Source organism: Mustela lutreola, chromosome 1 (genome assembly GCF_030435805.1).
Source record: "Mustela lutreola isolate mMusLut2 chromosome 1, mMusLut2.pri, whole genome shotgun sequence".
In the NCBI taxonomy this organism is placed as follows: Eukaryota; Metazoa; Chordata; class Mammalia; order Carnivora; family Mustelidae; genus Mustela; species Mustela lutreola.
In genome coordinates this window covers 207,512,707-207,530,107 of record NC_081290.1, presented here as the reverse complement: position 1 = coordinate 207,530,107, position 17,401 = coordinate 207,512,707, and the positions used below count along the sequence as shown (strand labels likewise).

The window sequence follows — 17,401 nt, the reverse complement described above, 5'->3', positions numbered from 1 at the left end:
AGGAGTCTATATTCTTAAATTTGGGTGTGCAAACACAAAGCAAAATGCAGAAAATAACAAATACTCCAAGCCCTGACAAGTAATCTGAAGAGGAAAGGCAAATAAAGAGACAAGAAGAGTTTGACAATTTGTATAGACTGGTCAAAAAATATGAGCTTTACATTAGCTCCTGCAAAACTTTAAAAGGATTGAAAGCAAAATGAAATCAAGTACATCCTCAGGGGTGACTGGCTGGCTCAAGTGGTAGAGCATGTGACTCTTAAACTCAGGATTGGGTGTAGAGATTACTTGAGAAAGGGAAAGGAGAGGAGAGAAGGGGAGAGGGGAGGCGAGAGAATTGGAGGGGAGGAGAGGAAAAGAAAAAGAAGAGAAGAGAGGAGAAGAGGAGAGGAGGAGAAGGAGGAAGGGAAGAGAAGGGAATAAAAGAGAAGAGAACAAGGGAAGAGAAGGGAAGGGAAGAGAAGAAAGGAGAGGAGAGGAGAAGAGGGAAGGGGAGAGGAGGAGAGAGGAGAGGAGAGGGGAGAGGAGAGGAGAGAAGAGAAGAGAAGAAAAGAGAAGGGGAGGGAAAGAAAAGAAAAGAAATAAGGTACATTCTCTTACAGAACAGCGAAATGGAGTCAGAGCCAAAAGTCTGATTTGGATGAAGGAGCATTTCCTGTAGACTCTCTGGATCATCAGATTGAATTTAAATTTTATATTCTCAATCGATCCTAATGTCTGAGACAGACAGAGTTGATATTTTCCACAAACTATCAAAACTAGAGTTTATAATACATTACTCTTACAGTAGTCTAGAAATTTAGATATTTTTACTGCTTCTGAAAATAGATACCATGCCATTCGCCTGTCCATAACCCTCCTTCTTTAGGATCAATATCATCCTGCACATCACTGATATGGTTTCAGCATGAACACTCATTTTATATTTTGTCCCCACTTCAAGCCACAATTGATTCATCTAGGAAAGGACACCTAAGGAGCCAATGAGAATCATTCATGGAATTTTTAGAGTTGGGGATGGAAAATATTTGATCATTAACTCTTAGGAATAAGAAACATAAGTCTCAGGGACTACTGGAGTCACATTCTTGCCTTTTGGATACTTCTGGGAAGCCGATAAAGGCAGGCTTTTTGAGTAAGAGAGAGAAAAAGCTGGTGAAAGAAACAGAGTCATAAAAAGCAGAATGCGTACTCTAATAGCATTCTAATCCCTGTCTCCAGTTGTTCCTGTGACTACTGTATTTCTTATCTGTAGACAAATGAGAAACACTAGTAAATGTAACTTTTTTTTCTTTGCTTAAACTAGCTTGATTAGGTTTGGTATTTGTGAACAATGCCATAATTAAGATAAAGGCATCATATAGCACTGCGCTAGCCAAGGTTCTCCCGAGAAACAGAACCAGAAGAATAGATTGATAGAGATGATGATAGGCAAATAAATTGATGATTGATAGATAGATGATACATAAATAGATAGATATAGATTTATTAGATTTATTTAAGAAATTGGATTATCGCAGATGATTAAGGAAGCTGGTAATTTTAAAATCTGCAAGGTAGTCTGGCAAACTGCAGACATAAGGAAGAGTTGTTTTGCAGCCTGAATCTGAAGGCAGCCAGAAAGCAGCATTTCCTCTTTCTCTCAGGATCCTGGTTAGTTTTTTCTTAATGCTTTTGACAGATTGGATGAATTCCATTCATATTATCAGATGTAGTTTGTCTGGTTTACATACTAATCTCATAGGAAAAATACCCCTACAACATCACTCAGACAATACATTTGACCAATTATCTAGGTACTATATCTTAGCCAAGTTGACACATAAAATTAACAATTATAATCACCAACTCCAGTAATTTTGAGAATCTATTTTCAACCATTTAAATGCATTATATTTAACTCTTATAATCCTGTATTATGGGTAGTAACCTTAGTTTACAGATTAAAACAAACAAACAAACAAACAAACCAGGATCAGAGAGACTAACTTGTCCAAGGCTAAAAGTGCTCAAATAGTTGGAATGATATTTAAACTAAGTATAACAACAAAGTCTATGTCCTTTCCTCTACAGCACAGAAAATCGTCCAAGACTTAATCAGAAAAGTTTAAACTATATTTTTAAATACACATCTTTGCCACAAATGAGTAATGAAATTAAAAAAGAACTTAGTCAAGTGTTAATTTTGAACTTCCTTGAAGTTACCAGTAATTAGTCAGAGCAGGTTAACAGTTTTAGAATTCATGAGTTACTACTTGTCAAAAGTAAATGATAATTTAATAACTAAGATTATATTTTAACATTTTTGAAACTTTTTTAAAAATAAAGTGCTATGTTTCCTATAAAGTTACTATACATAGGGGCACCTGGATGGCTGAGTAGGTTAAGTGTCAGACTTTTGATTTTGGCTCAGGTCAAGATCTCAGGGTCTTGAGTTGAATCCCTACATAGGGCTCCCCACTCAGTAGGAGTCTGCTTCTGGAGTCTGCTCTCCCTTTGCTCCTCCCCCTATTTGAATGTGTATGTTCTCTCTCTCTCTAAAATAAATAGATAAATCTTTGAAAATAGTTATTATATATGTATATTATATGTATGCATTTGAGATGGGACATGTAGATATCCAATAAATCTAGAAAATTCTTCAGAAAATTAATATGTACTCCAAGATCCAAGACCTTAAACGTGGAAGACCCACTATGAGAACATGTCTACTTTTATCTCTTGAAGAAACAAAATATAAAGTTCAGTAATAAAATATCAAAGACAAAGACAAACTGTCCTGAGAACAATGGAAAAACTGACCATTTGTTCACATATTGTTGTTTTTTTCCCCTATTTTCATAACAGTTAATACTTTCAAGTTTATAGGAATAATCTAATTATTTCAAATTATAATAGAGGAAATTAGATTTATATAAGTCAATATTGGCTTTTAATTTTCTGTTAATGTAGTCTGCTCTTCTTAACCCTATACTAAAATAATTGCTTCATTAAGCATTGAAAATATTTCAAAGAAATTGCAAAGTTGCTCATTATAACATTGTTGATAATGACACAAAATTGGAAATGATGCAAGTGACTAATAAGAGCAAATTAAGAATATTTAGTATATCCATATACTAGAGTAAATAGTGGCAATTAAATATTGTGTAAACAAAAATATTAGGAAATGGGGAAACGTTTACAACATAAGAAGATAAAAGAAAACTGATGCAAAACAGTATTTATGATACTATCAAACTTCTATTAAAACAAGCTAGATAGAAATCGTATTAGGCACAAATACATAAAAATGCAATGATGGTTATTATTTGGTGGGATCACATGAAGCTCATTTTCTCATTTATGCTTTTCCTTATTTACCTGCATTGTTATAGTAAACATGCATTTACACTCAGAAAATATTTTTAAAGAAATAAAATGAACATTTGAAATTAACTTAGTAGTAATAGTAGTAATAAATTATTAGGTTATAAGTTCAAATACTTCAGTGTATGAATTTAGCACTATTAATTTCTTATTTGGGGAATTCCAGTACAATGGAACACCTCTGTTACCCAGAAACTTGTAATTCAAAGTCCCCAGAGAAGCAGCATCAACAACACCTGGGTGCTTGTTAGAAATGAAAAATTTCAGGTTCCCTCCAGAGCTACAGGGTAAGAATCTGCATGTTAAGAAGCTACCCAGGGTTATACATATTACAGTTTGGGAAGCAATACTCTAGAAAACAAAATGTATGTTATCTAGAAATATTAGTCAAATAATTTTGACTAAATTAGTACCAAAGTTACAATGCAGCCTTTAACAAAGTATTATATAAGACAAAATACTAATATATAATCAAAATTTATATATAATAATTTAAATTATATAAATATATAAAATATATATAATTATATATAATATGCAATCAAAATTATATACTCAAAATTTAAAATGTGCACATATGCATATAGACATGTGAACCAAAAAAATTCTTATACAGAAAATATTATATAAGAATTTTTTTGGCTCACATGTCTATTTGCATATGTGCACATTTTAAATTTTGATTATATGACATAATGTGAAGTGTCAAATGCTAAATCTCCTACAGAATATCTTTTTTAGTAGGAGCACTAGAACTAGAGTCACTTTCAGGGGACATTTGTACTGTGTTTTTTTTTTTAAATTAATTAATTTATTTTCAGAAAAACAGTATTCATTATTTTTTCACCACACCCAGTGCTCCATGCAATCCGTGCCCTCTATAATACCCAACACCTAGTACCCCAACCTCCCACCCCCCCGCCACTTCAAACCCCTCAGATTGTTTTTCAGAGTTCATAGTCTCTCATGATTCACCTCCTCTTACAATTTACACCAAATCCCTTCTCCTCTCTAACACCCCTTGTCCTCCATGATATTTGTTATGCTCCACAAATAAGTGAAATGATATGATAATTGACTCTCTCTGCTTGACTTATTTCACTCAGCATAATCTCTTCCAGTCCCGTCCATGTTGCTACAAAAGTTGGATATTCATCCTTTGTGATGGAGGCATAATACTCCATAGTGTATATGGATCACATCTTCCTTATCCATTCCTCCATTGAAGGGCATCTTGGTTCCTTCCATAGTTTGGCGACCATGGCCATTGCTGCTATAAACATTGGGGTACAGATGGCCCTTCTTTTCACGACATCTGTATCTTTGGGGTAAATACCCAGGAGTGCAATGGCAGGGTCATAGGGAAGTTCTAGTTTTAATTTCTTGAGGTATCTCCACAATGTTCTCCAAAGAGGCTGCACCAACTTGCATTCCCACCAACAGTGTAAGAGGGTTCCCCTTTCTCCACATCCTCTCCAACACATGTTGTTTCCTGTTTTGTTAATTTTGGCCATTCTGACTGATGTGATATCTCAATGTGGTTTTAATTTGAATCTCCCTGAGGGCTAGTGATGATGAACATTTTTTCATGTACTGTGTTCTTAATTTGAAATTGTAAGATAACTTAATGACAACTTTTTAGAAAAAATATGTAAAGAAAAACATCATTAAATATATAGTTTGGTTATAAGAAGGATTCTGGTTTAAAAGTGTAAAAATGTTAATAATAAGAGGGAAAATTTTTAATTTCAAGTTTAAAAAAGTGATATACTGCTGGGAAGTTAACACAATAGTGGATCTAATTGCATAATTTGCCTTGCTGTGTTCTAACAAGACAAATTTATAAAATTTAAGGCTGAAAGATTTTAATGTGACCTGCAGTCAAGAAAGAGAGGGTGTGCATACTCAAGGAAAACAGGATGAACATATCTGAAGAGAAGTAAACATGGTGGGGAGATGACATGGTGAACAAGAGATCACGATAGGATATTTGGGGTAAATGAACATGAATAAAATATGGGAATAAATTGGTTCCTCAAAAATAAATTCTGATTTGATTACCTGAGCTTTGAGAATACAAAGCACCTAGAGACAATGCCTAGACCCAGAGTAGCAGGGTGGCTCTTGAGGAAGAAGGAAACCCTAGAACTTATTCTAGTTTACCATGCCTCACTCTGATCAGAGATCTAAGTTGGACACTTATCCTTGGTGATGTAGTCTGACATCTGGAGCCACAGGCAGCAGTAGGGAACAACTCAGTGAACATCAGTCCTAGAGAGATAGATAGTGCCTATATCCTTTATATCTACCAGAAGAAAAGAGATGCTGTCCGGCATCCATGGGGAAGAGTAACTCTTGTGGACAGTTTTGGCAAGGTCAGGTTTTAAACCACTTAAGGATGTTGCCAAAACCAGAAGATCGTGGAAGGAGTTGGTTTCTTGTCATGCTGCAGATGGGGTTTGAATTAGAAAAATACTATACTGTATTAGCTAACATTGCCACATTTATTAAACTCTCAGATTGTTGGTATATAACTATTTACCATCTTACAGGGTGGCATTATTAAAGATAAAAACAAAATCAAAGTAAATTCTCTCACCTCATTTCTTGTTGCATGTCTCATCAATTTTAATGTTCCAACCAGAAGAAAAAAAGCAAATTATCTTTTTCCATACAGGTTACAATTTTAAAATATGCACTATTTATTTCTTTTGGAATTTGATGTGTATATTAATATATATGTTTTCTTCTTAAAATAATTTATACTCTATTTCCTCTAATTTTGCAGAGTATCTTCAATCCTGCCAGCTTCAACATTTATAATTTTCTTACTTTCATGACATGGTTTGAAAATGCATTTTTAGTCAGTGAAAAGAGACATGAGAACATTTAGTTACGCTTTAATTAAGAAAATAAGACTAAAGTGAAGTATAAGAGATTGAGTCCTGATATGAATATCAACAAATTAATCCTTGTCCTATCACTGCTACTTAAATTATCACAGTTGACTTTTCACAAACTGCTATTTCTTATTTCTCACTGAATAGATGTTGGCCTCAGTCAGCAGTTCTTGACATTTTTCTCTTGGCTATAACACAGAAGTGCTGTGACATTCCTAGCTGTGATAGTCTTCCATGGGGCAAGGGTAACTGCAATTGATTTCTGTTTTCAAAGTGCAAAAAACTGATAAAGTTAATGATAACTTGTTGTTCATAAAGACCTAGCCTATACCACACGTTAGCACACTAACACAGTATTCCATTCCGCTGGAATATCTGATCCCTGTATCTCATGCAGTTCTAAAATTATGTAATTTTAATTTTCCTCCTTAGCAGAAGGTTTGAGCCTCATCCATTTCTTTAAAGCCCTTTCAGAATTAGTGGCATAGAAAATGCCATACCTTTCTTCAGCACCCTGTTCATGTATTTGATGTGTCTGTTATAAATAATAATGACATACTTAGTTGCTTAATTCCAAAGAGAGTTTTGAGAATTCCACAATAAAAGTATATATTCTGCTTTGAAAATTTTAGGAGACCCTTTTGTTTAAGATTGTATTTATTTATTTGACAGAGAGAGTTCACAAGTAGGCAGAGTAGCAAGCAGAGAGAGAGGGGGAAGTGGGGCTCCATACCAGGACTCTAAGATCATGACCTGAACTGAAGGCAGAGGCTTAACCCACGAGCCACCCACATGCCCCTAGGAGACACTTTTAAACTTCATTTTTTAAGGTTCATCCATGTATAGATAAATATATCATTATATGTGCCATCTTTGTGAAACAAACTTTTTAAATAGTATTTTATAAATGTTCCAAGTCCTTATTCTGGCATTCTAGAATTCTATGTCATGTAACTGACATTCTATGTAACTGACATAATTCTGTCTGTTAAAAACAATCTTCTAGGGGAGCCTGGGTGGCTCAGTGGGTTAAAGCCTCTGCCTTCGGCTCAGGTCATGATCCCAGGGTCCTGGGATGGAGCCCCACGTCGGGCTCTCTTCTCAGCAGGGAGCCTGCTTCCCCTTCTCTCTCTGTCTGCCTCTCTGCCTACTTGTGACCTCTGTCAAAAAATAAATAAAATCTTTAAAAATAAATAAATAGATAGATAGATAGATAACAAAAAAAAAAAAAAACCAATCTTCTAAGGGAGGATTTGTTACATACTTTTTTTATCCCAACAGCTCCTATTTAGGTATTAATAAGAATTATTCTAAGGTATGGAATCTCCTTATTGCAAATTCAAGGGCAACCCAACAGACAGAGTAAGGTGAGTAACATAACTGAGGTTATTACCATGGGGTTATGAGTAGATGAAAGGTTTTAATTTCTATTATGTTCTCTAAAGACATCTCTATAGAAAAATTATGACCCGTTGGTGTCCCTGAAACACCAGGAAATGGCCATTTATTTTCATTCCTAGATCAGGCATCAACATTTCTTACCTGGATTATTGCAAAGACCTCTTAACTGATGTCTTAACACCAGCCTGATCACTCACCTAATCTGACATCTGCACTACGCCAGAGGATTAGATCGAAGACTCCTGAGTACACCCTGCAGCAAAGACCTGAATATCTTTAGGATGAAGAGCAGCTGACTGGGATCTTACAGGTCTCCCAGCTGCCTTCCCTCACCCACAGCCAGACTGAATCAGAAAGATCCCACAAACATACACTCCGGTTTCTGAAGGCCTTAGTGAGAGAAAGGGAGGGCAAGTTGGCGGTGCAAAGTGGCAAAAAGCACTGTCCCTAGAGCCAACAGTAGTGAATCTTGGCTGTGTGACATTCTAACTCTGACATTTTGGGCAAGTTTTGATCAGTGTGTGTTTTCTTCTCTCTAAAGTGGTAAATAAATAGTCACTATTTGATAAATCATGCATGTAAGATGCTTTGCATCTTGCCTGGTTTGTAATAGCCACTCTGTAATTGCTGCAATTTCCCTTATTCTGAAACAACCTTACTCTCCACTGGCTAGTTTAAACTCTATAATGCTTCCTTTAGCTTTCTTCTTAAATGGCTTATTCCCACTAGATTAAGAGTAATTGTTTTACACTGCTAATCACACTGTATGGCAGGACATGTTTTTACTTACCTTCTTTACCAACAAACTATAAATTTGTGAACACAAAGATTGTGTTTATATTCTTCATTGTGGTCATTCTAATGCCCAGCACAGTGCTTGACATGCATGATAGATAATAAGCATTTGAGGCTATATAAATAATTAGTGTGATTTTATTAATAGCAATTATTAAACATTTAAAAACAAAGTGAGCATGCATAGAGACCTTTATATATACAACTACACCATTAGTGAAATACTGGTGAATGTGTGTGTGTGTGTGTGCATATATGCTAGTGGAACACATGTGTATTGTACATTATTAAATAAATATATATAAGGCATCTGATATGTGAAAACAGGAATTAGCAAAGATTTTTAAAGTAATGTCCAAACAAATAAAAATGGGGCAATTTACTGTGTGAAAGATTTATACAAATTTCTGGGTTATCAATTTATAGAAAATATAAAATATGTTTTCAGAAAAGTAATTTGCTAAAAATATGATTTATGTATTAGCTTCTAACCCATCTCTAAGGTATTCCATAGAATTCTTCAGAATTAATGTATTATATTTTGGAACAAAATAAAAATTGCTTCTGAGAATTTCAGTTGCTTACTGGTAATAGAAATATATTAAGGCAGAAAGGAAATTTTAATTTAGAAACATAATATTACCTCTCCAAGTTAAAGAAATATGTGTGTGTTTGCAATAATTTATACACTCACATAGACATACACATACCTGGTTTACTGAGCACTCTCAATCTTTGAAGTCATACACACGAAAATGCTCATTTCCTTGTAACTAATCTCCAAATATACATACTGTCACAATTTTCTTTCTTGTCAATCAGCAATTATTTGAATGACTGTGTAATCAGATTCCACAACTTTCTGTCACTTGTCTTTAAATAGTCCTTTTCTGATTCTAATGATTTTTTTAAATTTTAAAACATAAAATCTCATATCTGTTTTAAAACTCTAATCTGTTCCCTCTCAAGCACCTGTTCCATCTATTTGTGATCTGTACTTTACTCAGACTTCTTCCCTTTTTATGTGTGCTACCTCTTCTGGTATTAGGGGAGGGAAAAGGTAGAAGGAAAAGATAACTGTCTCCATCCTTAACTGTCATTCCTTCCCTCCAGAGTGGTGTTTGAACCTAACTGGGAATGGGTCTCTGAACACTAAATATGAGACCCTTTATGCTCTTGCTTCTTACCATAGAGTCAGCTACTGTTCTATAATAACAGGAAACACCCCACTCACAAGCTTCCTATGTTCCTAACTATTCCTGTGGCTATATATCTCAGAGATGATAAACACTTGACAAGCTTTCCAGGAACAGCCCCATCAAAAATTGAAAAATGTTAAAGTCTGATTTCATGGGTAGCATAACACAGTGATTGGAAAGCCCAGACTTTGGAGCCTGATGGCCCCAGTATGTATCACCAATTCTGTACTCCTTTTTAAAAGAAAAATGACAATAATAATGACACATAGGATTGTGGTTAACAATTTGTATGAATCTCTAGCAATTTGTATAAATCTCTAAGAAAAATGTCTGATATTATATGGGTGTTTCTTCTGCTTGTTATCATTATTCTACAGGCTACTTCCCACTTCCCATGTTTCCCGCTGCTCCCAGGATATACAACTGCTTCAAGCTGACCTCAGGTTGCTGTGGATGCCTCTATAGCATCCTTTGCACTGGATAGTTAGCTCCATTGTCATTCTACTAATTAATTGTTTCAAAATTGCTTCACTCCCTAAAATGCTCTGAGAGGTTACTAACAATTGCTTAATATGTATGATATTTTAGGAGACTCATTTTAATAGTGAGCAAACCCTTAAATCCAATTTAGAATTTTCGCCCACCAGTACTGTGTAAATAAAGTTGGCTTTTGTAGATTTCTGAGGATTTTAAAATCCTAGCACTAGAGAAGTCATCTGTAAGACAGAAGCAAAACTAGCCATATGTCATCCTAAGATCATAAACGGATTTTGGTAGAAGATTAAAAAAAAAACAAATAACTGCCAATAAAAATAGAAACAGATAATCTCAAATGGAATTTCTTTAAAATTCAAGTTGTGTAAAATAATGGAAGGAAAACTGAAGAAGTTGTATAGCCCCTGGGAACTAAGTTGAAAGTCTTCCAATACTAATGGAAATTTTCTCATCTCCTTGCAAATAATTACATCTGATTTATTACCACACAAGGTTATGTAAGATTAAATGATATATGAGAAAATAATCTGAAAAGTGTAAAGCTCTCTATAGATACAATTATTAAAGATTTTCAGCACTTCCTCTCAGAGCTCTGACAGTGTTCAAAGATGCTAATCTTGTCTCATTTCTGCCTTGCAGAGATGTTGTGATCCTTGAATGGAATAATAAATATTTAAAACTCTTAACAAAGCATCCTGCATATAATAAATATTAAATTATTTTTTACTATTAGCATAATTGTGATTTATAATTACTATTTAATTACCTAATTTCCTTGCTACACTATGAGTCCTTACAAAACAGCTGCTGCTTTGGTCAGCTTTGCACCACTAATGCCAAAATATGGTAAAGACTTAATAGATGGTCATTTAATTAACATTAATAATTAGATTATTTTAAAAATGACATAAGAACAAAAACATCAAGTAACAAAATGGAACAGTATAAAAGATAAAAATTTGTAAATGTCCTGGTGATGGGGACCTAAAACCAATGCAGAAATAGATATATTATACACTTTTTATCAAGTTACAGGATTTTTCCAAGAACTATATTTCTGTCTCACAGGCCCTTTGCAGCCCACTGCAGTCAGCGTATGCTATGCTGACATGTATGAATAGCCTGCTGCAATAAAATTACAAGGGTTTCTGCCTATAAAATTTTATATACTGCAGACCTTGAATCTGCATTACTTTGCAGAAAGAATGGATTTTTTTTTCATAACTTGGTGGTTGTTAAAAAAAAAGAACTTAAGAAAAAATTAGTAAGTTCTTGAGTTGCCACTGTGAAAAATGAGTCTATAGACTAAAGTCTTAAACACAAATCATTACAAAGGAAAGTTTATTACTTAAATAAAAATATGATAAATTAACAAATTCTTCAGTATGTAAAATCTTTATGGCTGTGGGATCTTGTATGCTAATCACACTGTGCATAGAGCTCTTCACTGACATGGAAGAGTGTATTAGGTCTTAAAAACACGTGTATGACCTGTTTGATTACACTTTTAGAAACTCAAACTCATTATCAAGCTGAAAATGTGTTTAAATTTCTATACCCTGGCCCATATTTTCATTTTTCAATAATTAAAATATAAAAAAAAACCTATCAGCAAAACAAGTTTTTGTAAGATAAAAGTATGTTTTATAATGTTGTACAACAATAAACTGATACTAAGTCATTTAGAGTATTAGGCAAAGGTGTGCTTATTGAGTTCCAAAATCATTTATATATATTTTAACTTATTTAAATTCAACTAGTTAACGTACAGTGTACCATTAGTTTTATATGTGGAGTTAAAGTAATTCATCAATTGCATTTAACACCCAGTGCTCATTATATCACATACCCTCCTTCAAGCCCATCACCCAGTTATCTCATACTCCCACATACCTCCCGTCCAGCAACCTTCAGTTTGTTTCCCATGGTTAAGAGTCTATTATGGTTTGTCTCCTTCTCTGATTTCATCTTATTTTTCACAACCTTACTCTACTGATCCTCTGTTTTATTTCTTAAATTCCACATATTCAAATCATATGATAATTGTCTTTCTCTGATTGACTTATTTCACCTAGCATAATACCCTCCAGTTCCATCCAAGTCATTGCAAATGGTAAGATTTCATCCTTGAGTAATATCACATTGTATATATACCACATCTTCTTTATACATTCATCTGTCAATGGGTATCTGGGTTCTTTCCATAGGTTTAGCTATTGTGGACATTGCTGCTTTAAACATTGGGATGCAGATGCCCCTTCAGATTACAATGTTTATATCCTTAGGGTAAATACCCAGGAGTGCAATTTCTGGGTTGTAGTGTAGCTCATTTCAACTTTTTGAGGAGCCTCCATACTGTTTTTCAGAGTGGCTGCATGACATTGCATTCCCACAAACATGGTAAGAGGGTTCTCCTTTCTCCACATCTGGCCAGCATTTGTTAATTGTCTGGCCAGCATTTGTCTTGTTAATTTTAGCTATTCTGATTGGTGTGGGGTGGTTGTGGTGTGAGGTGTGAGGAGTGATGTTGAACATTTTTTTCATTGACTGTTGGCCATTTTTATGTCTTCTTAAAAAAAATTCTTTATTTTCGCTATTTTTTGTTTTATGAGAGAGAGAGTGGGGGGAGACAAGAAGGTTGGGGAGAGGGAGAAGAAAACTCCCTGCTGAGCAGGGAGCCTTATGTGGGGCTTGAGTCAGGGCCCTGGGATCATGACCTGAGTTGAAGTTAGTGCTTAAATGACTGAGCCACCCAGGCGCCCCTCCTTTGTACAACTTCTTTAGAGAAATGTCTTTATGTGCTCTCTTCATTACTTGACTGGAATCATTTGTTTCTTCGGTGTTTAGCTTGATAAATTCTTTATAGGTCTTGGCCTTTATCTGATAAGACATTTGTAAATATCTTTTCTCATTCAAAAATCATTTATATTTTATTGACCATCGCTCAGAAGAAAAAAAAAAGTGTCTTCATTTCTTTATCTTCCATGTTCAAGCTTAGCCCAGACACTTAAAACCACAATAGCCAGCATAGTGAAATGAGCTTCTTTGCATGTTTATGATGACAGTTTTTACAATGGACATCTATGATCATATTTGCTGCTGTAAACATCAGTGTGATGAATAAGAGCAAGTATGTGACTAACAATGGAACACCTTTCCCCCCATAAGGAGTTTAAAGACATTGAGTTCTGAAACTACCAGCCAAGTTTACAACACTTATTTTTAATTGTATATTAATTTAAAACACAATCGTGATATTTGGAGGGACATGTCAACATGTAATTACATACTGCTTTTGTTACTTTTGCAATAAAAATATCTTAATTTAGGCACCTGGATGGCTTAGGCAGTTAAGCTTCTGCCTTTGGATCAGGTCATCATCCTGGAGTCCCAGGATCAAGCCCCATGTCAGGCTCCCTGCTAAGCAGGGAATCTGCTTCTTCCTCTGTCTCTCATCCCACTCATTCTCTCTCTCTAATAAATAAATAGAATCTTAAAAAATGTTATCTTAATTCTACTTATTCCTTGTATAGACATACCCTGAAGATATTGCTGATTCAGTTCTAGATCACCCCAATAAAGCGAATACCACATTAAAACAAGTCAAATTAATTTGTTTCCCAATGCATATAAGTTATACTTGCACTATAGTATAATCTATGAAGTGTGAAATAGCATTATGTCTAAATAAAGTATACACCTTAATTAAAATGTACTTTATTGCTAAGAAATGCTAACCATCAGCTGAGCTTTAAGCAAGTCACAATCACTGATCATAGGTGATTATTATATTCTTAATACATTATTAATAATATGGTATTAAATATAATAATAATGAAAAGGTTTGGAATATTGTAAGTACTACCAAAATGTGACATAGAGACAGAAAGTAAACAAATGATTTTGGAGAAAATGGCACCAATAGATATGCTTGATGCAGGGTTGCCACAAACCTTCAATTTGTACAAAATGTAGTATCTGCACAGTACAAAAAGGGTATGTCTATATTCACAAATTCACCTAAACAAAGAGACCTCAAAGATTATACTGATATCTAGATTACATGTCTTAAAAAAAAGTTTCCTTCCTTGTTAAAAAATGTGTTAATTTATTTTACACTACTATTTCTCAGAAATATAGTGGGTTTGGTGATTTAGGTATAAGTGTTTGTTGTGTGTATGTGTGTAAACATATTTGTAGTGATTTGTTTGTTGACTTTTTTGGAAAAGGCATTTATCATCAACTACATGATGAACTTGCAATTACCAAAAGTATGTTTATGGGCAATATTGTTTCCCAAGTATGTCAGACATTTTACCATTTTGTTTTGGCCCTTCTTACTATTAAAACATGGATTCTCCTTATCACTCTGCCATAATTAGATTCCAACTACCATCGCCTGTTGAAGTACTTTCTTTCTCCTTTATTTTTTCATAACCCCTTTTCTTTAAGGTTTTTATGGTTCTTATGATTTCTTATTTCTATTACTGTTATTTGGGCACTTGTGCTACTTCCCACAGCACATATAAATAATTACATAAACTATATCACTGGACATATGTCATAAAAATTAAAGTCTGGTTGATTTCCTTATTGTTCAACTAATTTTTAAATATATCTTTCCTAAAAGGAGCCATGGTTATCTAGCAAATGAGCTTTTCTTTTCTTTTTTTAGCACTGTATTTATTTAAAGGAGAGAGAAAGAGAGAGAGAACAAGTGGGAGAGGGGTAGAGGGAGAAGCAGACTCCCTGCAGAGCAGAGAGCCCCATGTGGAACTCAATCCCTGGACCTGGGATCATGACCTGAGCTGAAGGCAGACCTTAACCAACTAAGCCACCCAGGTGCCCACAAGTGAGCTTTTCATTAATGGAAACATTAATTTAGCTTAAGTTAAAACATAGGCTAAAAAATATTAGGAAAAATTGTGACAAAGAAGGATTAGGGACTCTAGAGACAGATGATTCTTATAAATGGCTGCTCAAAATAATCATTTTTAAATCATTTAAGACAGTATTTTAAAAATATGAGTTCCTTAATAGTAACCATATGAATCCAATTTTTCCACACATCCTTCACCCCAAAACCATAAACTGTACAAAGGATGTGAAAAAAATTGTATGATCACTTATGTCAATATTTTTAAATTATTTTAAATTATCTGTTAATGGAGAAATAAACATAAAATCCTATCAGCGTTTTGACCAGAGCTCCATAGGCCACTTCACACCTGTAGGTGTGGAGGGAGGAGAAGAGAGTTTAAGAAACTCCATGAGAAAGAGATGGGGTGAAGGACTTTGAGTACAGAGAAGTTTACCCTACGAAGTTTAAGTCCACCAGCAAGAGTTAAATTGCTGAACAAAGTTCTGGGGCATGGTGGTTCACAGTCCCTACTTCAGTAAATAAATAGAATATATATTGCCAGATGCTCAAAGAAGTACAAATGGAAATGTAATAAGGACATAATAAGTGAAAAAGGCATACAAACAATGAAAATAATGAAAGTGAGATTATGTAAACTTTTTTGGTTTCTACGTCATTTCAACCACTCTTTCCATGTCCATTTTTATCTTACTTTTATTCTTTTGATTATTGCATATTGTATATTCCCTAAAAATGATAACAAAACAGAACTAATTATCTTTACATTATAACTTAATAAGACTCTCTAGAAATAAGAAGAAAATATCTTCAATCTATGTATTGATAAGCTTTACTGTATATCCAAGCAAAAGCAATTAAATCCAAGAAACATCTAATAAAACCATTAATCTTTAAAGATAAAGAAAAGTATCCTTAGGGTCTCTAGGAAAAACAGATCAAGTGATTTATAATTACTTACAATAGCAAGAAATTTCACTGGCTGTAGACTTCTGAAGAATAATACACAAAGGAGACAATAGAGAACCAATTTTAAGAAACTCAAGAAAAGAAAGTGTGAGTCAAGAATTTTATGTTCAGGAGAAATTTTTTTCTTCAAGGATCAAGACATAAATAAATAAATATGTAAGAACCCAGGGATCACTGTACACAACAGTTTTTGTTGTTTCTGAAGAATCTATTATATGATAAACTTCATCCCGCTAAATTACAACTGAAAAAGTTTCAGTAGGAGAACTGCTGATGAGCATTAACATATTTAATTCCAGAAATAAGCTTAAAATAAAAGTGAGGATATAAGTAAATGAATAAATGTGTACATTTTATATGTTTTGACAAAGCAGAAGCATTAAACTATAAAATGAAAGAAGAAGGGAAAGAGAAAAGTGAAAATAGAATTATATAATTTAATGTTATATAATTAATAGATGTGAATGATATGATACCACCTAAGAATGAAAAACAGAAAGTAAAATACTAATGAAGGGTAAAAGAAAAAAAGAAAAAAAACAAAAACAAAAAACAGAGTCCGAGATTTAGGGATTACAAAATATAAATACGAAGATAATCAATGGACAAACATGGTAACTTTGCTAAATGCCAAAAAAATGTTAAAAAGGAAAAAAAGATAGTAAATTGAGAAACACAGTAACTAAATACAATATACATAGTAACTATTTCTCAAAATGATAGTTAAACACAAACATTTCAGGTCTATCAATAAAAGTGAATAATTTAAACTCATATTTTAGAATAAAAAGATTTTCAAATTGGCCTATGAAAAAAAACCTGACTCTATGCTGTATGCCAGAAACATATTTAAATCATAGTCCTAACAAAAAACTTAAATGGCAAAAATGGATCAGGAAAATGGAAACTACAGGAAGAAATTTTAATATAAAAAGAAAATTGTGGGGCCCCTGGGTGGCTCAGCGGGTTAAGCCGCTGCCTTTGGCTCAGGTCATGAACCATGAGTCCTGGGATCGAGCCCTGCATAGGGCTCTCTGCTCAGCAGGGAGCCTGCTTCCTCCTCTCTCTCTGGCTGCATCTCTGCCTCCTTGTGATCTCTCTTAATAAATCTCTCTCAAATAAATAAATAAAAATCTTTAAAAATTAAAAAAAAAATAAAACCAATGAGATCTCCAGATTTACTCAGTTGAAAAAAAAAAAAATTGAAATCAGGCCCAATAGCATTAAAGGACACAAAGAGTGTCATTTTATATTGCTAACAGCCACAGTTCTATAAAGACATTATGATTATGCATCAAATAATATAATTAAACAAAAATGTGACACAAAGCAATGGAAAACAGAGAAGCAATAACAATAATCTTGTATATTTTTCTACTGAATTGTCTTTTTCC

General features: G+C 33.9%; 1 protein-coding gene across 1 annotated transcript in view; it reads left to right on the top strand.

Annotated features, from left to right (window-relative positions):
- The window catches only part of CNTN5 (contactin 5), a 1,361,366-nt gene that overhangs the window by 690,314 nt on the left and 653,651 nt on the right, over window positions 1-17,401 (top strand). The window lies entirely within an intron of this gene.